The sequence below is a fragment of the Colobus angolensis genome, unplaced genomic scaffold, assembly GCF_000951035.1.
Source record: "Colobus angolensis palliatus isolate OR3802 unplaced genomic scaffold, Cang.pa_1.0 Scaffold127, whole genome shotgun sequence".
NCBI classification, from domain to species: domain Eukaryota; kingdom Metazoa; phylum Chordata; class Mammalia; order Primates; family Cercopithecidae; genus Colobus; species Colobus angolensis.
Window position 1 is genome coordinate 8,948,829 of NW_012113919.1, and position 20,415 is coordinate 8,969,243.

The 20,415-nt window shown below is 36.4% G+C and overlaps 1 protein-coding gene across 2 annotated transcripts in view; it reads left to right on the top strand.

Moving 5' to 3' along the window:
• The window catches only part of CDH12 (cadherin 12, type 2 (N-cadherin 2)), a 1,158,911-nt gene that overhangs the window by 702,556 nt on the left and 435,940 nt on the right, over positions 1–20,415 (top strand). The gene's annotated exons all lie outside the window — the stretch shown is intronic.

Sequence of the window (20,415 nt, forward strand, 5' to 3'; positions counted from 1 at the left end):
TCTTTATATTTTTAAAATTTAAATTTAAATTATATCAATTATATAACATAAATCATATATGTAACTAAACGTGTACATTTAGCACATGTATGTACATACATGTATATACAGGCCACCACCACTACCAAAAGTATTCTGCTAAATAGAAATCAATAGAGCAAAATATAAATAATGTATTAGAGAGGACAGAACATAGAAATGGGCAGCCTAATTTGATAAAGTTTGTTTTGTGTATATGTTAATCCCTACATGTCAATTTGACATCTAGAAGAAAATACAAACCAGACAAAAACGTCATTGGTTCTGATTAATGAGTCTTGGGTAATGTCTGTATTTGAATTTGAGAAAAGATGGGTTCTGGGTCATCCTCAGAATTACAAAATTAGGGGAAAATTCAGTATAATACAGTGACACAGAATCTAATGAACTAAAAATTCCTTTCATTTTGCTATGTAAAATTTGCATTTATATATTTAAAAGTAAAATCAATCAAATGAATTCATTCGTACCATGTAATTATTAAAAAATAGAGAGGAAAATGCATTCCATAAAATATAAGAGTAATAGTAGACAGTATACAGTTATCTACCCGATAGACATCCTTCTTCCCTGTCTAGAGACTGTGACTTATGTTCCAAAAACCACATTCATTCACAAAGCAATGGAATTTAAGGAAGGAGACCTCCCAGTTCCTGATGAAAGAAGTGAATCTTGACTAATTTGCCTAACTATGAACCTTTCAGTCCTCTTGCTGTTTGTTTTAGGAACAAACATGCTACAAAGTTTCAGCCAATGAGATATAAGGGAAATGATTTCTTGTGGGACTTTTAAGGGAGAAACAAGGAAGACTGAGTTGTTGTTCTTGTAGATCCTGATGTGTGTCAATTGGTAGATGGAGCTTCTTCAGTCATCTTCAAGGAGGAGAGAAGAGGCTCAGGTAACATGCTAAGGAGTATAGTGAAGAAAGAGGGAGAAAGTGTGAATCCTTGATGATGTTGTTGAGGTGCCAAATTTGAAATTAAGTCACTTTGCCTTTGGATTTTTTGTTTGGAGAGATGATCATTTCTTTTATCATTGAAAATATATTATCCTAGGGTTTTATTTATAGCCCAAATCATTTCACTTGATGAAACTTTAGGGAAGAAAATATTTGTTCTTTTTCGCAGATGCTATAACTTCACATAGCATTTCTGTAATTTGTTTTCTGCATTTTCAAAAAATTGGAGGCATCTAAATTCAAAATCACAATGAACTTAAAATATCTTCCCCAATTAATAGGAAGTGATGACACCTGTACACAGACAAGGAACTCAGGTTACCTTTCTCACTCCTACATCTGCCTTCTTTATATCTCAATCCTTCCTTAACTGATTTTCCCTGGGGGATCTTCCTGGATTAACCTTGCACAATTTGTCTTTAAAAAGATAGATCAGCAAATTTTCCAGGTGATATATAATCAAGCGCTTTCACTTTCTTGAGCAAAGGGATAAACACAATACGAATGTAAATATAGGAGCCCTGCAGTCAAAGGGAGTGGTTAAGCATGAGTGGTTTGAAGCCAATTTTAAAAGTATTAAGTTCTGACCCTACCACTTACTAGTCATGTGGCCTCGGGCAAGGTATTTATGTTTTTGTGTCCTTCCTATAAAAAGTGAGGAAATATCATTGGCATTCAGTATTATTGTAAGAATGAAGTGCTTATAAAAGTGCCACACACATAGTGTGCACTCTTAAATATGCAACTAGCAAACCATATAGAAGGCCGCTCTTTGCTTAGCTCATCTGGAAAGTCTAAATGTATGCCAAAGAATGTATATTTTAAATCAATATGTATTACACCTGTATTATCAGAGGAAGTAATTTTCCTCATAACTACGGAGCAGTCAGTCACTGGTATTACATCTAAAGAACATCTTATAATAACAATGGTTAATAGCCATCTAGTCCATTTATTCTAAGTAGCTGGGAGCACTTAACGAACATTATCCAATTAATCATTACAGATTCCTGTGTGGTAAGTCGGAGTTATTATCTCAACATTAGTGATAATGATACGGATATGCAAAGCCAGTCATCTGCATGATACATCTGAAAGACTTTTGCAGCATGTGGCCACGAATAAAGCAAAGGCCTGATTCCTTGTCAACAATGCTGTTCAGTGGACCACGCGAGTTCTTGGACTAGATATTCTTGGATTGTTTCTTTCCAAATAACATGGAAGCATATCTAATCTTAACTGTTAAAACTGGCACAATGACCCACGTATTTGTGGACCTCTGACAGCACCTATTTTTAAGCATATATCTACTAACATTTGGGTTTTAGATGATCACGAATTCTAACAACTTAAAACTAACTGCTACCAACTACTGCTTAATAAAAATTCTAATTAACAGTAGCTATGGACAAAATAAGTAAAATAAGATAAATTTTAATTTTAAAGTTCAATCTAATTGGAAGTTAGAAAAAAGTCATACTATTAAGATCATCATTATCACAAAAAGTGTGGCACCAGCTCCCAAATTCAGTGAATTCGTGGTTCTGCTGCCAGAGGTTGGATTGTACAATGTTAACTGAGACATATTCCTTTGACCTAGAAAAGTGAATTCAGAAGTAGACTGGGAAGAATGATAATTAGAGGAAAGCACTGAATTTGAAAATTTAAAAAAGAAACATATGTATAAGTTAACTCATCATTTGAATTGCTATTTCTCTAAGTGAACATGAAACAAGCCCTCCTAGCTTCAGTTAATCATTTATTTAACTGCAGTAAATTATATCTACAATTTAGGATTGTTGTTAGCCTTTAAAAATGTCAAAGAAGTACAATTGCTTTAAAAGTCTTCAGGAGATATTAGTATGTGAAATGTGAAAAGTCAATTGAATTATTCAATACATTCAATTCCCTCAAACTGATACACCTAGAAAATACATTGAGAAAATCAGAACAACTTAATGTTTTTGATTGTATTATTATCTTTTGCCTTCAAATATTGATATCTTCAATAAAATATATTCAAGAGAAGCAGGTCTGGCTATTATCATTCCCTCTCCACAGCCCCAGTAATTGTTTCTACTATTCTGAGGGACATTCATGTTTCTGCCCTTGTAGATATGTTATTCAACTACACATTTCACCCTTTCGCTATTTGGTAGGTGTTAGCTTTTTGGAAAATTAATCCAAAGATTGCAATGGCAAATAAAAGTGTAGTGGGTTATTTCAATTAGGCATAATGAGTAGTAAAGTTATATAACTTTAAGAAATAGGACATTCATAGGAATATATGGAAGACGTATATTAACAAGTATAGAAAGTTATATTTTCAATACACATGGTTTGGGGTTGAATCTCAAACATATCATTTCCTAAATGTATGACCTTCAACAAGTTAATGTACTACTTTAGAACTCTCATTTTCTCGTGTATAAAACAGTGGTAACTCAGAAGGATAAGCATGTGACACAGAGAATACAATGAGATATTCTATGTCAATTAGCATTGTGCTTAGTCAGTGATATGCATTCAACAAACAATCATTTCTGTCTCTGTCTTTCCCCTTGCATTATAAAATGTAGCCATAGATTCAGCCCTGAAAAGTAATGTCTATCATGGGTGTAATTATACTCTAGAATGCTATGTGTAAATTATTTTCCCTTTCAAGTGTGATTTTCTCAGAATGAGACTTTACTGTGAGGCTTGTCAAGGTCATTGTGTTAAACAATTCTGTCTGCATCCTTAAAGTCAGAGGTCTAACTAGACTGCATAACAGTTTGACTGAAAAGGCACTATGCAAATCAAGTGTGTGCTGTCACTGTTATGGATAAGACTGTTCATTTTTAGACGCATAGGAGGTTTCTCAACTGTAAGGAAGAACTTTGGCTCAGTAAGCAGGTTAGTGTGATTGATATTTTACTATGCAAGAGAGCAGAACAGAAATGAGTTCAACTTATAAACTGTAAATTCTGTATCTCTTTATATGCATATATAAATATGAGTAGAAGAGGATAAAGTGGAAAAAAAAAAAAGATAGAAAGGCAAACCAAAAGAAAACAAGAGTAGAGAGAAATTGAGGGCCAAAACTAGGATAGAAAGCCAGAGAGAGAGGAAGACAGGCAGACAAACATAGACAGGGGAGAGGGAAATGAACAGGTCTGAATTAGACTCGAGAAATAGAGATTGGATGGACAAAGAAGCAGGACAGTTGCAAAGACAAAAGATAAATGCATCTAGTGTAGTTGTACTTTTTTCTCATCTGAGAGTAAAAGAAATGATCCTTATTCATCCTTAGTGGAGCGTAGTTGTTGTCAAGGGGAGGTCACCAGGGAAGATGTGTGCCTCGCAGCAAAGACTGCTGTCTCTTTGTGGTATTTATTTGAGCAGTGTGTGCCCCATGCGCACATTACTTACCTTGATTATTCTTTGAAGGAATATATTAGACCCTTTATTTTTATATATGACATATATCAGACATTGTACCACATAACTCAAAACAGTATTTGAATCATGTTCAACACAAATAATATGTGTCCATATGTGAAAGCTGCAAGGAGAGTCAGGATGGAAAGAAGTTGAAAAGTAAAAATCACACAAACAAAAGCCGAATTGTGCTTATTTGCTCTTAGTTTTAATACAATGAGAAGGAATGAGAGAAATAAGCATTATTACCATAAATGTGTATCCATCTGTCTTTGTTAGACTCTAATGCATAGTAAAAAAATTATTTTAAAATTAAATGACTTCTTCCTTCGGCACTTTCATGCAGCAAAGTCCATCAAAGATTTCTGACAAGAGCAAAATATATGAGCAATTACCATATAAACAGAAAATACTATATTAGGGAGAATTGAGCTCTAACTCTGGAATCAATTTCAGAATAATGAACAGTGTCAGTGGGTTTAGAGAGGACTGGTAGTGTAATAATGAAAGAGGGGACATGAAAGAAAAAAAATCACATAACTTTAATTTTGATTCATTCAAATTGATGCGTACTATACGTATACATATTATCTTTATGCACATGAACATATATCACATTATTCCACAAAGTTAGGAGGCATACTCAGCTAGGACAAAGATGATATTAGTACAGAACTACAGGGAATTTAAAAAAAAAAAAAAAAGTAAAAGAAAAACTTCCACCTTTCTCTGACAGTCCTCAACTTCTCACCTTGGGTACCATGAAAATTCTCTTATCATCCTTCTGTTGCCATATGTGGCAGTTATATGTATTGAGAGGAAAAAGAACCTTACAGAAACAATGGAAAATGTGTCCATCTAATGGTGGTGTTTTGACCAGAGTTTGAGGAAAATCAAGATGATTGAGAAAGTAAAGGATGATGTCACCTTTTAGATCAGGTGTACTCATGTGCCAGAGGAAAGCTATTAGAAATGGAATATGGATTTTCAAAGCTTAACTTTAATGTCATTAACAAAGCAGACCTAAGGGAGTCACAGACATAATACATCATAAAAGCAAATAGCCAAATCTGTGTAAAATAAGAGTATTTCATACTCATCATGATGTTATTAACTATTTATAGCACTATAAATTTATAGTATCTATAAGTATCAAAGTAGAATTATAGTTTTAAATTATGTCTTTAAAAAATATATATGGCCATACTTTCTTTTCTCATAGTTGATTCCAGGCCTACAGAAGAGAAATGGGGCATGGCAGAGCCATTGAGTCCAAAGAGCTATATATTTGAAGAACTTGTCATGATAAACAAAAATCAAAGCTTTTAAAGTTATAACTCCCCAGAGTAGGAACAAGCCAAGGACACCAATACCATTACCACTGTCAAAATCTGTCCACGGCATTAAACTTTTCAATCCGCTTTGGTTTGGCAGCGTAAGGGCATTCCAATTCCCTGGGGTACCTTTCTTTCAGCGAGGCTTTGGCTCTTCGTGAGTGATTTACTTGATTGGCATTTATATATTCTGCTGCTTAAAATCATTCATGTGACTAGCATCCTTCAGAATATAAACAGAGAGATTCTAACACAGTGTTTCACAAACCACATCCATTCTTATATGCGTTCTCTCCTGCTGATTGAAATGGGTCTAATCTAAACAAATTGAGGCCTCTCATTTCTCATCCATATGTATGTTTCATGCCTGTCAAAGGTGTATTACTGCAAAGTGTGAATAATCATGTTTAGGCTCCTTTATTATGCTCAGTTGGAAAACACTTATTTTATTTTCAAAATATTTTCATATAAAACATAGGAATTGAAGATCTACAACTGAAGTTTCTTCAGAAACTGAAGAAATAGTTATTTACAGAGTATTACTTATCAGTTAAATGATTACTTTAACTGGATTCAAATTGACTTTTGCAGTCATTTTTTGCTTTTTTTTTTAAAAAAAATTAAGTTATATTCTTTCTCTCTAGGGAGCAATCATTTCCAAAAGTAAGAATTTTTTCAATTATGAGCATTGAATTACCAGTGTATCTCAAATTTGATATATTAGAGCAACAGCATTTTTATGAAATGAAGCTTTTCTTTGTAATCATTTTACAGTTGTGTTTTACTGTGTAGTTTTTAATCTGTCAAAATATTTTAAAAGCATGTGTACATATTTTTGCATAATTTGGCACACTTGTACCATATAAGAAATTGGCAGTGCATGATAGTAAAAATGCTATTCTTTGGATTTATTCTAATTGACCTACTTTTAAAATCTTTTTAGCAAAATACTTGAAGCATCTTAATTTGGTTGCTGGTAATTTAGAAGGAGAAAATATTTTTAAGAGAAATATATTCTAGGGAAGATCATCTTAATCGACTATCAGACAATATGGTAGGGGCATAAGCAAAAAAAACCCATTGACTTCTATTCAAGGGATGACCAGATGTCCAATGTAAATGAGCAGCTATATAATTCTTAGTACAGTCAAATATTCATTAAAAAATACTTAGAAGCTACTGTCATGTGTGTCCATGTGAAGAGACCACCAAACAGGCTTTGTGTGAGCAATAAAGCTTTTCAATCACCTGGGTGCAGGCAGGCTGAGTCCGAAAAGAGAGTCAGTGAAGGGAGATAAGGGTGGGGCCGTTTTATAGGATTTGGGTAAGTAAAGGAAAATTACAGTCAAAGGGGGTTGTTCTCTAGTGGGCAGGAGGGGGGGGGTCACAAGATGCTCAGTGGGGGAGCTTTTTTGAGCTAGGAAGAGCCAGGAAAAGGAATTTCACAAAGTAATGTCATCACTTAAGGAAAGGACTGGCCATTTTCACTTCTTTTGTGGTGGAATGTTATCAGTTAAGGCAGGGACAGGGCATTTTCACTTCTTTTGTGATTCTTCAGTTACTTCAGGCCATCTGTGCATATATGTGCAAGTCACAGGGGATGCCATGGCTTGGCTTGGGCTCAGAGGCCTGACAGCTACTATCTAAGTAGGTCCCTTTCAGGGGTTTGGGATACATCAGTGAACAAGACAGATAAATATCCTTGCTTACCTGAAACTTGCATTCTAGCTGTGTAAGATAGGAATTAGCCATTATGTACTTTTTTTTAAAAGTGATAATTGATAAGTGTTACTGAAAAGGGGTCCTGATCCAGACCCCAATGGAGGGTTCTTAAATCTCACACAAGAAAGAGTTCATGGTGAGTCCACAGAGTAAAGTAAAAGCAAGTTTACTAAGAAAGTAAAGGAATAAAAGGATGGCTACTCCATAACTAGAGCAGCCCTGAGGGCTGATGATTGCTCGTTTTTATGTTATTTTCTTGATTATATACTAAACAAGGGATGGATTATTCAAATTATTCATGTCTCCCCTTTATAGACCATATAGGGTAACTTCCTGATCTTGCCATGGCATTTGTAAACTGTAATGGCGCTGGCGGAAGTGTATCTGTGAGGACGACCAGAGGTCACTCTCATTGCCATCTTGGTTTTGGTGGGTTTTGGCCAACTTCTTTACTGCAGTCTGTTTTATCAGCAAGGTCTTTATGAGCTCTATCTTGTGCTGACCTCCTATCTCATCCTGTGACTTAGAATGCCTAACCACCTGGGGATGCAGCCCAGTAGGTCTCAGCCTTATTTTACCCAGCCCCTACTCAAGATAGTTTCTGTGGTTCAAGCGCCTCTGACGTAAGAAACAAACAAGTAAAACACAGTAAGAATGTTGACCACAAATGTTTGGAATGTCTGTGGGTGTGTGTGTGTGTGTGTGTGTGTGTGTGTTGGGGAGCTGGATATTTGCAATTTTAAATAGGGTCATCAAACATTCACCCATTGAGAAAGTAAGAGTTCAGAAAAGATTTAGAAGAGGCAAAGGAATTATCACTGTGTGTATCTATGAAAAGCACAGCAGGAACACACCTAACACATCCACAGAACATCTACGAGGCTAGGCTAGTGTGCCTGTCATGGAGAAAGTGCAGGGAAATTAGCAGAGGATGAACTCAGAGAAGTAATAAGAACTGATCACGTGGGGCCTTGGGGGCCATTGTCAGGAATTTGACTCTTACCCTGAATGAAATATGGATTAGTTACAGGGTGACGAGCAAAGGAATGACATGATCAAACCAACATTCTAACCAGCCCCTTTGCTGTGTTGAGAACAGAATGTCAGGGCCAAGAGTGAAAGCAGAGACATTGTTATGCAGTGAGATGAAAATGTTTACACAGCAGGTCTGCGATGAAATGATGAATTAATTCTCTTTCACAAGGCAGTGCTCCTGGGAAACAAACACATTCAGTGAGAAGTCTAATCTCCTACTAAACATTGTCATGTTTAATGACAGACCTCCTGGCAATTAAACTAAATGGTTTGTGCTAGGAGGAGAGTCTTTACTATGAGAAGTTTTGGGCAGGATGTACTTGCTTCTTCTATAATTGCTTCTGGTAAATAAACCTGGAATCTACAGATTTGTGGGACATACTTCCTGGATAACATAATGTGAATTATATAACTATATGAGTATGAAATGGTGATGTTCTATAATCTAAATGGCTTTTTCTTTGAAAGTGAGGTGACCACGTACTTTATTAGAAATCTCATCTATTACTTGAAGCAGACACACTGGTGAGATGCAGCAGTGACCTAGGGAGTCATACTGGTTGTCATGGAATTCTTCCTGCTTCACCTGTATTATGTGTTTATTTCTATCCTTGAAATTATTAATAAGCTCAATACTGGATCATATTTCTGATTCTTGGGAATCTCATTGACAATGTGATTCTGGGTGTTGTTACAAATGGCAATAGTCCAGGCGAGAGACAATGGTGTCTCATGTCAGGATAATTCTAATAAAGATGGTGAAAATGTTCAGATTATGAATATTTGGGGCAGTTTTCTACCCATGCAATGGGTGTAGTGTGTAAAATAAAAAGAAAATTCAAGAACAGCTTAAAAAATCTGGATCTGAATGGTTGTGAATATCAACTGAAGTGGGTAAGACTACAAATAGATGTGTGTGTCTGTGTGTGTTTGTGTGTGTGTTCACGGGTTGAAGGTGCAGTTTCTGTATGCCAAGTTTGAAATGCATTTTAGACAAACAAGTGGTAAATATTGATACATGATTCTTTGTATTATGTACATGCAATATATATGAAAGAAGGGAGTCTGGGCTGGAAATATGTATTTGGAAGTTATCATCATATTGAGGATAATTAAAGTCCTGACATAGGATGAGAAGTCTAACCAAACATATATAAACAAGATAAATGAGGACCGAGGACTGAACCTTGAGATCCAACATTAAAAGGTCAGAGGGAAGAGAAAGAACCAACAAAAGAGACTGCCAAGGAATAACCTGCATAATAGGATGTATTGAGAGCTAGGTAAGGGAAAATAAAATATTCCATGATGTCAGAGCCCCAGCTAAATTGTGGGTCCAGTACTAGAGCAGCTAACAAATCTGCACTAACGGCAAATGATGAGGAGTTGGATGTGGATGTTTACAAACTTTATTTGTAAGTTTATTACAAATAAACTTAATAAAGTTATTATGCATGATGTCATTTTTTAAAATAAAAACATCATACCTGCGACCAGGAAAAATGTATACTGGCAAGCCACCTGTGATTCTCGTCTGACCTGTGTCTAGTTTACGCCTGCCTGGTCACCACTTTGGCATTGGGAGCCTGACCTTGTATTCTCCCCAGTGTTCCAGGGGAAACCCAACCTGGGGCAGCTCCTGGTTCTTCAGATGGAAAGTGCAAATTTAATGTAACACCAAAACAAGGAACGAGTTCAAAGACTTTTACTTGCAGACTCTAAGCTCTAAGTAAGGGTGTGTGGGAGGGTGTAATGAGTCTGGAGGGCACTTCCTTATCCTGGAGTCATGGCAGGCAGAAATGAAGAGTCAGACAAAGAAAGAGAAATGGGTGGCAACTAGCACACTATATAAAGATTAGGGTGCGGGCCCTCAAAGTTCAGGGCAAATGACTGAATGGTCCCTTTAAAGAAAGGGGCAAGAAAGCAGTGTTCAGTCTGCTAGGCAGAAGAGATGCCTCTACATTTCTTTTTTTTTTTTTTTTTTTTTGAGACGGAGTCTCGCTCTGTCGCCCAGGCTGGAGTGCGGTGGCCGGACCTCAGCTCACTGCAAGCTCCGCCTCCCGGATTTATGCCATTCTCCTGCCCCAGCCTCCCGAGTAGCTGGGACTACAGGCGCCCGCCACCTCGCCCGGCTAGATTTTTGTATTTTTCAGTAGAAACGGGGTTTCACTGTGTTAGCCAGGATGGTCTTGATCTCCTGACCTCGTGATCCGCCCGTCTAGGCCTCCCAAAGTGCTGGGAATACAGGCTTGACCCACCGCGCCCGGCCGCCTCTACATTTTTATATATGACCACCGGCTTCAGCCCTTTGGGTATGCTGTAGGAGGAAAACCTGTGTCAAGGGTGACTGAGCCCTGCTTCTAGTATGAGAAAGCAATGCTAGTATTCAAAATGGATGCTGAAGCAACATAAACTGAGAAGAAGTCATTATACAGACATGGCTGGGAAGTGAATGATGTAGTGACTTTGACAAGAGCAGTTTAATGAAGGATTAATCCCCCATTCTACAATAAACATATGTGTCTTTACAAATAAACCTAATAAAGTTATTATGTATGTTTTTTTTAATATATATTTCTCGACTATCTCAGCTTTCAAAAAGCTGAAATATAATTGGAATTCCCAACTGCAGTTAACCACACTTGACATACTTGGATTTCTTTCTTTTCCTCCCTCCCTCCCTCTCTTCTTCCTTCCTCATCTTTTTTTCCTTCCTTCCTTCCATTTGAGAGGATCTCGTTCTGTTATCCAGGCTGGAATTCAATGGCACAATTATAGCTCACTGCAGTCTTGAACTCCAGGGCTCAACCAATCTTCCCACCCCCACCTCCTACAGGCATATGCAACCATGTCTGGCAATTTTTATTATTATTATTATTATTATTATTACTATTATTGTACAGAAAGGATCTTGCTATGTTGTCCAGACAGGTCTCGAACTCCTGAGCTCGAGTGATCCTCCCATTACAGCTCCAAAGTGCTAAGGTTACAGGTGTGAGCTAACATGCCCAGCCAGATATTTTTATTTAGATTGTTTTTGATTATTCTTAGAATATGATACTCTCTTTTAAGTATTTAGTATTTTAAATTTCCAGAGTTAGCTCATTTTATCATAAGGATTCTTAAATCATCTAAAATTTTTATCCTTAATTTTCAGAACACAGGACCGAAGAGGAGAGGTGAAACAAAAAGGTTTAGGGGAACTCCATAATACAGAGTGTTGACAAAGAGCTCATTGGGATTAACAATCGTAGTTGAGATTCAAGAAATGAGAACAGAGAGGATGAAAATAGTGAAGCTTCTATGACAGCTCAATTCTATACACCTTTGTGTATTCTCCTTAAATTATGGAATGAAAGCTTCAGGATTTGGGCAAGGTCACAGAGTATGTGCATTCCAAGGGTCATCAGTGTTAAATGAGGGCCAGGCAGAGAATCCGCGTGGAGCCATACATGACTTTGCCAAACACGGTTGTCGAGGACCCTCTAGCATGAATCATTTTCTGCTTCTGACTTTGAATATTGCCATGATCGAAATATTTGCTTTTCCCCCAAACTAATATGTTGAAAACTAACCCCCAGGGTGATGGTATTTGGAGGTAGTGTCTCTTAGGAACTGATTAGTCCTGAGGGTGGAGCACTCATAGATAGGATTAGTGCCCTTATAATTTAGGCCCAAGGGAGTTGAGCTCCTTGGTCCCTTTCACCCTGTGAGAACACGGGACACAGCCAAAAGGTGTGACCTCGGAAGTGGGAAAGGGGCCCTCACCAAACACTAAATCAGCCAGCACCCTGATCTTAAACTACCCAGACTCTAGAACTGTTAAAAATAAGTTTATGGGCTGGGCACAGTGGCTCAAGCCTGTAATCCCAGCACTTTGGGAGGCTGATACGGGCGGATCACAAGGTCAGGAGATTGAGACCATCCTGGCTAACATGGTGAAACCCCGTCTCTACTAAAAAATACAAAAAACTAGCCGAGCGACGTGGCGGGCACCTGTAGTCCCAGCTGCTCGGGAGGCTGAGGCAGGAGAATGGCGTAAACCCGGGAGGCGGGGCTTGCAGTGAGCTGAGATCCCGCCACTGCACTCCAACCAGGGCAACAGAGCAAGACTCTGTCTCAAAAAAGAAAAAAAAAAAAAATAATAAGTTTATGTTATTTATAAACTACCCAGTATATGCTATTTTAATTACAGCAGCCTGAATACACTAAGATTAATATTACTATTCATTTTGGTTTGTTTCTGTGAGGTAAGAACAATTTCCATGGACTTCCTTATCTCCGAGAATAATTTACTTGGTTCACCTCCTTTTGCTAAATGACATTCATGTGACTAGTCAATGTTCAAAAGTCTAGGAGAATCAAGGGCAGTAAATAAGAAAATACACTGAGATGTTCTGAAAATATCCAGCCACGAAGATACCACAGTGTCCCTTAGGAAACACATCTAACATATCCAAAGCAGTGTGTTAATAATTTATTTTGTTTTGCTTTATCTTGTTTTCCTCTAAAAATAAAAAAAAGAGAGAGAGAAAAGCTTTCTGTGGACATTTTTCTGCCAGACTGAATCTGTTTTCAATCTCAACTGTATGTGTCAGATGATGGATACCCTATTGAGTTGAAGAGTCTTGGAGGAGTTTTGCAACTTTCCGAAACACATACTTGTTTGAGCCAGAACAGAAGAGCAACATATATTACCATGGATAGGTGAAATTTTTCTAATTTTCATTGACCTGGAACATATTGTATTTTTATTCCATCTATTACTGTTAGTTGTCTCTAACATTACCTTAAAGAATCATACACACACAGGCGCACACGTGCGCGCACACACACACAGACACATTTTGCTACTGTCTTGCCTATGTCCCTGTATATAGAACTGCCTTTTTCAGAAAGGAGTAATAATTTTGATCGTGTTAATATCTTGTTAATGAACTACTAAACTATTTAAATTATGTCATGGTAAACCAGATTCCATTATATTAAACTCATCCAGTGGATAACGCTGTAATGAAGGTTATGTATTTAAGCTAAATAGATAAGCCATTTGTCTACAAGGTAAAATCCGAAGTGAGTTTCTCCTGTGGTAGTTATTGAGTATTTATATATGTGCAATGCAGACAAAATGCATTAAGATGAAAAATTTTATTTGGTGGGTAAAAAATGAGCCATAGTGTTTATCAGCAGTGATTAAGTTAAACAGAGAGCTGCCAGAGAGGAAACTCATCTGAACCATGTAAGCTATAATTATAGATCAGAAAAGAGGTAATATAATATGGTTGTATTAATATACCTGGCAGAAAAACATGCTGCCACACTATAAAACATTAAAGAAAATTTTACCCATGCACCATTTTCTAATGAAAATGTGTAGGCATATCCTCATTATCTTAAGAAGCTTGGAGAAAACTATTCATTCTCAACATTAAGGCAATTGGATAAGAAGTCACCATATTAAACCAGAGTTGAAAATCATTATTTTCTTTCTATTTCCTTCTTTGTGTACCATTGTCAACAGATCCTCTCTTCTCCTGTCTCTCTTTTGTCCTTGCTATTCAGTGGTGTGCATTGATAGTTTCTTTCTCTTCTAGCTGATTTGTCACTAGGTCTTTGTTTTGCACATAGCATTCCTCATCTATTTTCTCCCTCAAAATTCATCACTGCTGTAAAGTCTACTCTGCTAAAACTATGGACCTTTTCAGGAACCTGTATATTCAAAAACGCTGGGGGGAACCAATGCAAAACAATTTACCTGTGCTTAAATGTTTAAATAATGAAGTTTTATTTTGTATGCTAACTTTAAAATAATGCAAACAAAGCTATTATGAAGTCACAGAATTTCAAAGCTGAGGGTACATCATTATAATTCTTCTTTTTATTATTTGTATGTAGCACTAGTACGTTAGATAATATAAATGATGACCCAAGCTAATTTATCAAAATATTTTAAATCAAGCAGTTGTTGAAGTGGATCAGAACACCTGTGAATGCTTTTGCTGATGCATAGACTTTTATTTAAACATGTATTGTCATCATGCAAACAAAAATTTTATTCTGTCATAATGATATAAAAATAAGGTGTACAGGGCTAATATTGGAAAGCAATCCACCAAATATAATGCAGCAGAGAGAGGTTTAGAAATTCATTCTAAATAAAGCTGGATTACCACCATGATATTTCTAAAGAACACCCCCATTCAGCTTTTTATTTGCTCCTGCGGGAAATTAATCTTTCATTATGTGAGTACAAGGTCTTCATGAATGGATCCTTCAATAACATGCAGCTGTGTTGTACCAACCTCAGAATGGTTTCCTGGGGACTAATAGAAAATGCTTGTGCACCACTTAACAAGACAACTGACTTGTGATAAGTGATCAGTAAATATTATCTATTTTATTATATGCAAAAATAATGAGGGGAGAGTGCATGTAAAAACACAGATACAGCCATTTTTCCTTTCCAAATGCTGTTCATCACCAATTCTATTTCAGAATACTTTGCAAGATATGGTGGGCTACTGAGGCCAGGGTGATTAGTATTTAAGTTAAGTAGTACTAAGCAGCCTTTTCTAGGTTATTGTTGGTGAGTTAATAACATAGCCATTTGTCTAAGGAGATTCATCCCAAATTGCAAACAGAAAAATTATGAAATGGATATATAAAACACTTTAAAGTTGTACGTTCCCTCTATTTCATATATGAGGCCCCCATGACTAGGTATGAGTACAACTTAGTGAATTGTAATAATACATTCATTTATACCTATACAATTATTTTCATGAATACAGGATGAAAATTATTACATTTGAATCTCATTATTATCTTTATCCTGGAGAAAAAACATTGGAATAAAGTGGATTTAGACTTCGTGCCAAATATTTATTTAGATGAATTTGCTGATAGACCCATGCTTAAAATTTTGTGAGATTTAAATAAGCACATTAAAGACTTAATTATAATTAAATGCTATTGCATTGTATTTTTGATTCAAAAAGTTTTCAGCAGTGCCTCCTTGGTTTTTATTTGTTTTAATCTAAGCTTACAGCACTAACTAGGAAAATATGTGCCAGGCATTATGAACATATCATAATATAAACATTTATTTGACATTCAGATCTTGTATATTTTGAAGGGCAGAATAAAATAGAAGAGGATGAGGATTTTTTTTCAGATTTTATGAGACATAAGCTAAATGTCTATCTTCTTGTATATTTTTGCTGGCAAAGAATCTGGATATCCATCTTGAGATCATATTTCCAAATGACTTTGATGGAACACTTAAATTTCATTTGGTGAATGACAGCTCAAAAGCTTCAAATATGCCCCGGTGTATGTTACTTTCATTTCCTGGTGTGTGCATAGGTCTGAAGAGCTATGAGAAAATATTATCATTATATGATACTCTTGCACTCCGAGAACACCTACAGAATTACTCTTCTCAGCTGAGACGTAATGAGCTTCTCTTTATGACCAGGTTCAATCTTCTTTCCTCATGAAACAGGTAGAAGGAAAGAGAAATTGCTCAAGATGCAAATTATGTGCACTCCTGTGACCCAGGTGAACCAGACCTTACAAACTGCCTGCCAGGGAGATGTAAATTTCTTGTAAGCAGCTAGATCACTAGACTCAACGGAAGTTATTGATTTTCCTATAGCGTCTCCAATGCAGAAATGGAAGACTTAGAAGGTTGTGATGTAGATGCTTTCTAGTCTTTCTTTTGTTAAACATGTCATTTTTCACCTATTAATACTACAGTTCAGATACCATAGAGACTTATTGGAAAATACATGTTTTTTTCCCCCTTCTGGTTATAAAGAAAACAAAAGGAACAGAGAGAAATATTCAGTAAGGTCACAGTGGGGAAAATTCCAACATCCTTGCATCACTATCTACTTTAATCAATACGCATTAACATAGGCTACATTATGCATATGTAAAAAATGCTTGCCATCTCTGTGAAAAATGGCACAGCAATTATAATGTCAAAAGGCTAAGGAGACAATGTGAGATTAAGTGCAGTTATAATTTTATTTTAAAACTTCTCAGTTCTCTGGTGCTCATTGGAGTGTTCTTTTTTAAATGATTTCAAATTTGGGAACATTAGCAAAACCCAGCCAGCTACTTAGTGTCTTATGTAAAAACTGTATTTTTCAGTCACCTTCTTTCTTTAGCTAAATTAAATGACACATGTAGTCTTTTATTTTTTTCTCAATGATTTAAAGACAGCAAATATGCCATTATTTGCTTTTCTTTCTTAAGTATATGCATATGCAATTTTATAAAGTATTAAAATGAGGACTCCTTCACATGTATCTTAGCGTTTTTTCATCAAGTTGAATAAGACTTCATAGGCAAACATTGTTCAGTAATAAAAATCATGCTCACTAAATTGTATTTGAGAAATCTCTATTCTCCTTTTCATATTTTTTCTCATTAAGATGCAATTTAAATGTACCTCTCTTTCATTAGTTGGGCCATTTAAGCTATGTAGTATACCTTTAATCTCTGAGGGAGCTTAGGTGATATGCTTGTCTACAGGCAGAAGGTTAGAAACTGACTTCCGATGAGACATGTAAAATAAAGAGTGTGCTCATGCACAATTCCTAGGCCATGCCACACAGTTCCCACTTTCATCATTCTTAGTGAACGCATGAGTGAAAACAGGAATAGAATATTTAATGTCATCTTTTTTTTTTTTTTTATGTCAGTAAGTAAAGATGCAAACCTGCACAGCTCCACCTCAGGGAACCCCAAGAGGTACATTTGTGCAGGGACTTAACCTCCCATATCAGGCTCTAAGGAAGCAGAGTAATGAGACCCTGACATGCTACTGGCTGACATATAGGTTTTATTAGATTAAAAGCTCTGAAATGCCCATAAGGCAGAATGAGTAGTTGCATATTTTCTGCTTCTAGAAGGCCTAGAATTCTAGTCCATAAACCACCTGCATGCAGCTCATGTCTGTAAATCTTTTTAAAATCAGTGTTGCCTGTGTTTCTTCCTATTGTTTAGGAATGTATTTCCTTAAACAGATGACTTATGCTAATGCAATATTTCTGATACAATATCAACTATTTCTCTTCTGTATAAGAATAACTTTATTTATAAAATATTTTAAGTACTTTAAAACATATTATGTTCAATGATCTGTTCCAATAACCCGAAGCCTGCACATAATAAATAATTCCAGAAAAATTACTATATTTCTCTAACATATAGACTAGGCTTAATTGTTCTTCTTTATCTAATATTGTAATTAGGTGGTACCATGATTAAAAAAAAGATCTTTACATCTGCTTAAAACCCTAAATTTCTAACTATGTTTCCTAACATTTTAAATACAATTGCAATTTTTATTTTTTTAGATGTTGAGATGTTGACGGTTCTTAGCTCTCCAATTATATGCCAGCTCTCCTTGAACATGGAATAATCAATAGTCTAAGTTGGCCCCAAAGATTACCCCTCCAGCGGTAGTTTCCCTCTTGCATAATTCCAGGGAATGTCACTATAATAGATTTTACTCTCATGATTTGGTCGTATTACATAGCACACTTGACCTTAAAATAGAGCACAGTTTAATCACACGAACCTTTCTATAAGCAGAGAGTTTTGTCTAGTTGAAAGCAGAAGGGAAATCAGAGAGATCTGAGGTGTGAGATGTGTTCAATATGAGGGCAGTTCTTTGTTACAGAAATGGAGGGGGCCTGTGGCATAACCTCATAGCAGCCTGGAGGAGGTGAGGTCACTCCCAGCTGACTGAGAGTGAGGCAAGAGGGACCACAATCTTACAACCAACACTCTGAGGGGCCTTCAAACTGATCTTTTTGTAGTCAGGCCTCCAGATGAGGGTGCAGTTGGCCAGCACCCTGATAGCCTTTTGAGACCCTGAGTAGAGGACTTGGCTAAAATGTGACAGGCTCTGACCAACAGAAATTGTGCAATAATAAATCTGTGCTAAGTGGCTAACTTTGTAACGATTACTATAGACTAAAAATACAGTGCTATGTGGATTAAGGAAGTTCAGTGGAGGGCACTGTATTTTGAAATTTCTAAGCAATTTTTTTTAAAATTTTTGTTATTATGATTATTACTATTTTTGGGATGGAGTCTTGCTCTGTTGCTCAGGCTGGAGTACAGTGGCACGATCTTGGCTCACTGCAACCTCCGCCTCCCAGGTTCAAACAATTCTCCTGCCTCAGCCTCCTGAGTAGCTGGGATTGCAGGCGTGCACCACTGTGCTCAGCTAATTTTTGTATTGAGTAGAGACAGGGTTTCACCATGTTGGTCAGGCTAGTATTGAATTCTTGACTTCGTAATCTTCCTACCTCGGCCTCCCAAAGTGCTGGGATTACAGGCGTGAGCCATCTCCTCAGGAAACTTATTATTATTATTTTAGAAATTTATCAATGATGCTTTTCTGTGCAGCTTTAATGAGGTGTAATTGACAAAAAAAATTGAATATATTTCTGTATGCTGTACCCTGTGATGTTTTGATACATGTATACATTATGAAATGATTACCACAATCAAGCTAGTTAACATATTCATCGCCTCTCATAAGTATCTTTTTGTATAGTGAGAACATTTAAGATCTACTCTCTAAGCTGATTTCAATTATACAATATAATATTACTAACTATAGTCACCATGCTCTACGTTAGGTCTCCAGAAATTACTTTTTCTGCCTAATTGAAAATTTCTACCCCTTGACCAACATCTCTCCATTTCCCCTAATCCTAGTTCCAGGTAACCATCATTCCTCTTTCTGCTTCTGTAAATTCAACTTTGGATTCCACATATAAGTGAGATCATGCAGTATTTGTCTTTCCATCCCCATCTTATTTCACTTAGCATAATGTCCTCCAGGTTGTCGAAAATGACAGGACTTCCTTCTTTTTTAAGGCTGAATACTATTCCATTGTGTGCATATATCTGTGCATATGTGTATATACACATATATACACAGATATGTACATACATCTGTGTGTGTGTGTGTGTGTGTGTGTGTATCTATATATATAACCTTTTCTTTATCCATTCATCTGTTGGCAGACATTTAGGTTGATTTTCATATCTTGGCCCCTGTGAATAATGTTGCAATGAACATTTTTTAATTAAAAATATTCATGAATATATATACTGAACATTTACTATGTACCAGGCATTAGGCTCCTATTTACATCAAGTTCCTCATTTGCTCTATAAAAATACAATGAGAGATAATACTACTGTAACTCCCACTTTACAGATAAAGAAATTGAAGCTTAGAGAGTTTAAGGAATTTCCTCTGGGTGAAAATGGTTACTGAGTTTCAAATCCAAAATATAAAAACAAGCCGTTGGATTGTAGAGCTTATATATTTACCTCTCCCTTCAGGGTTTCATAGAGCCTCAGAGCATGGGTGACCCAGTTCCAAACTCTAATAGAAAAACAAACAATGTGGTTAAGACCCTAGATAATACATGGGAAATCTGTGAGTGGAGTAGGAACATCACACGGGATGGGAGGTGAGGGGGTCTTAAAAATGCATCAAAATCAGCACACCGTCTAAACCAGCATTTGCAATTTATGAAGAATTTTAGGTAATTCATCTGCACATTGAAGTTTAATTTGGGAATATAGATTGGTGCAGCCACTGTGGAAAACAGTACAGAGGTTTCCAAAAAAAAAAGAAAGAAAGAAAAGAAAAGAACTATCATATGACTCAGCACTTTCTCTTCTGGGTTTATATATCCAAAGAAAAAGAAATCACCACCCTGTAAAAGTACCTGTGCTCTGATGTTCACTGGAGCATTGTCCCCAATAGCTCAGATACAGAAAGAAACAACTAAAGCATCCATCAAGAAGTGGATGGGCAAATAAATTGTGGCATATGTACACAATAGAAAACTATTAAACCTTAAA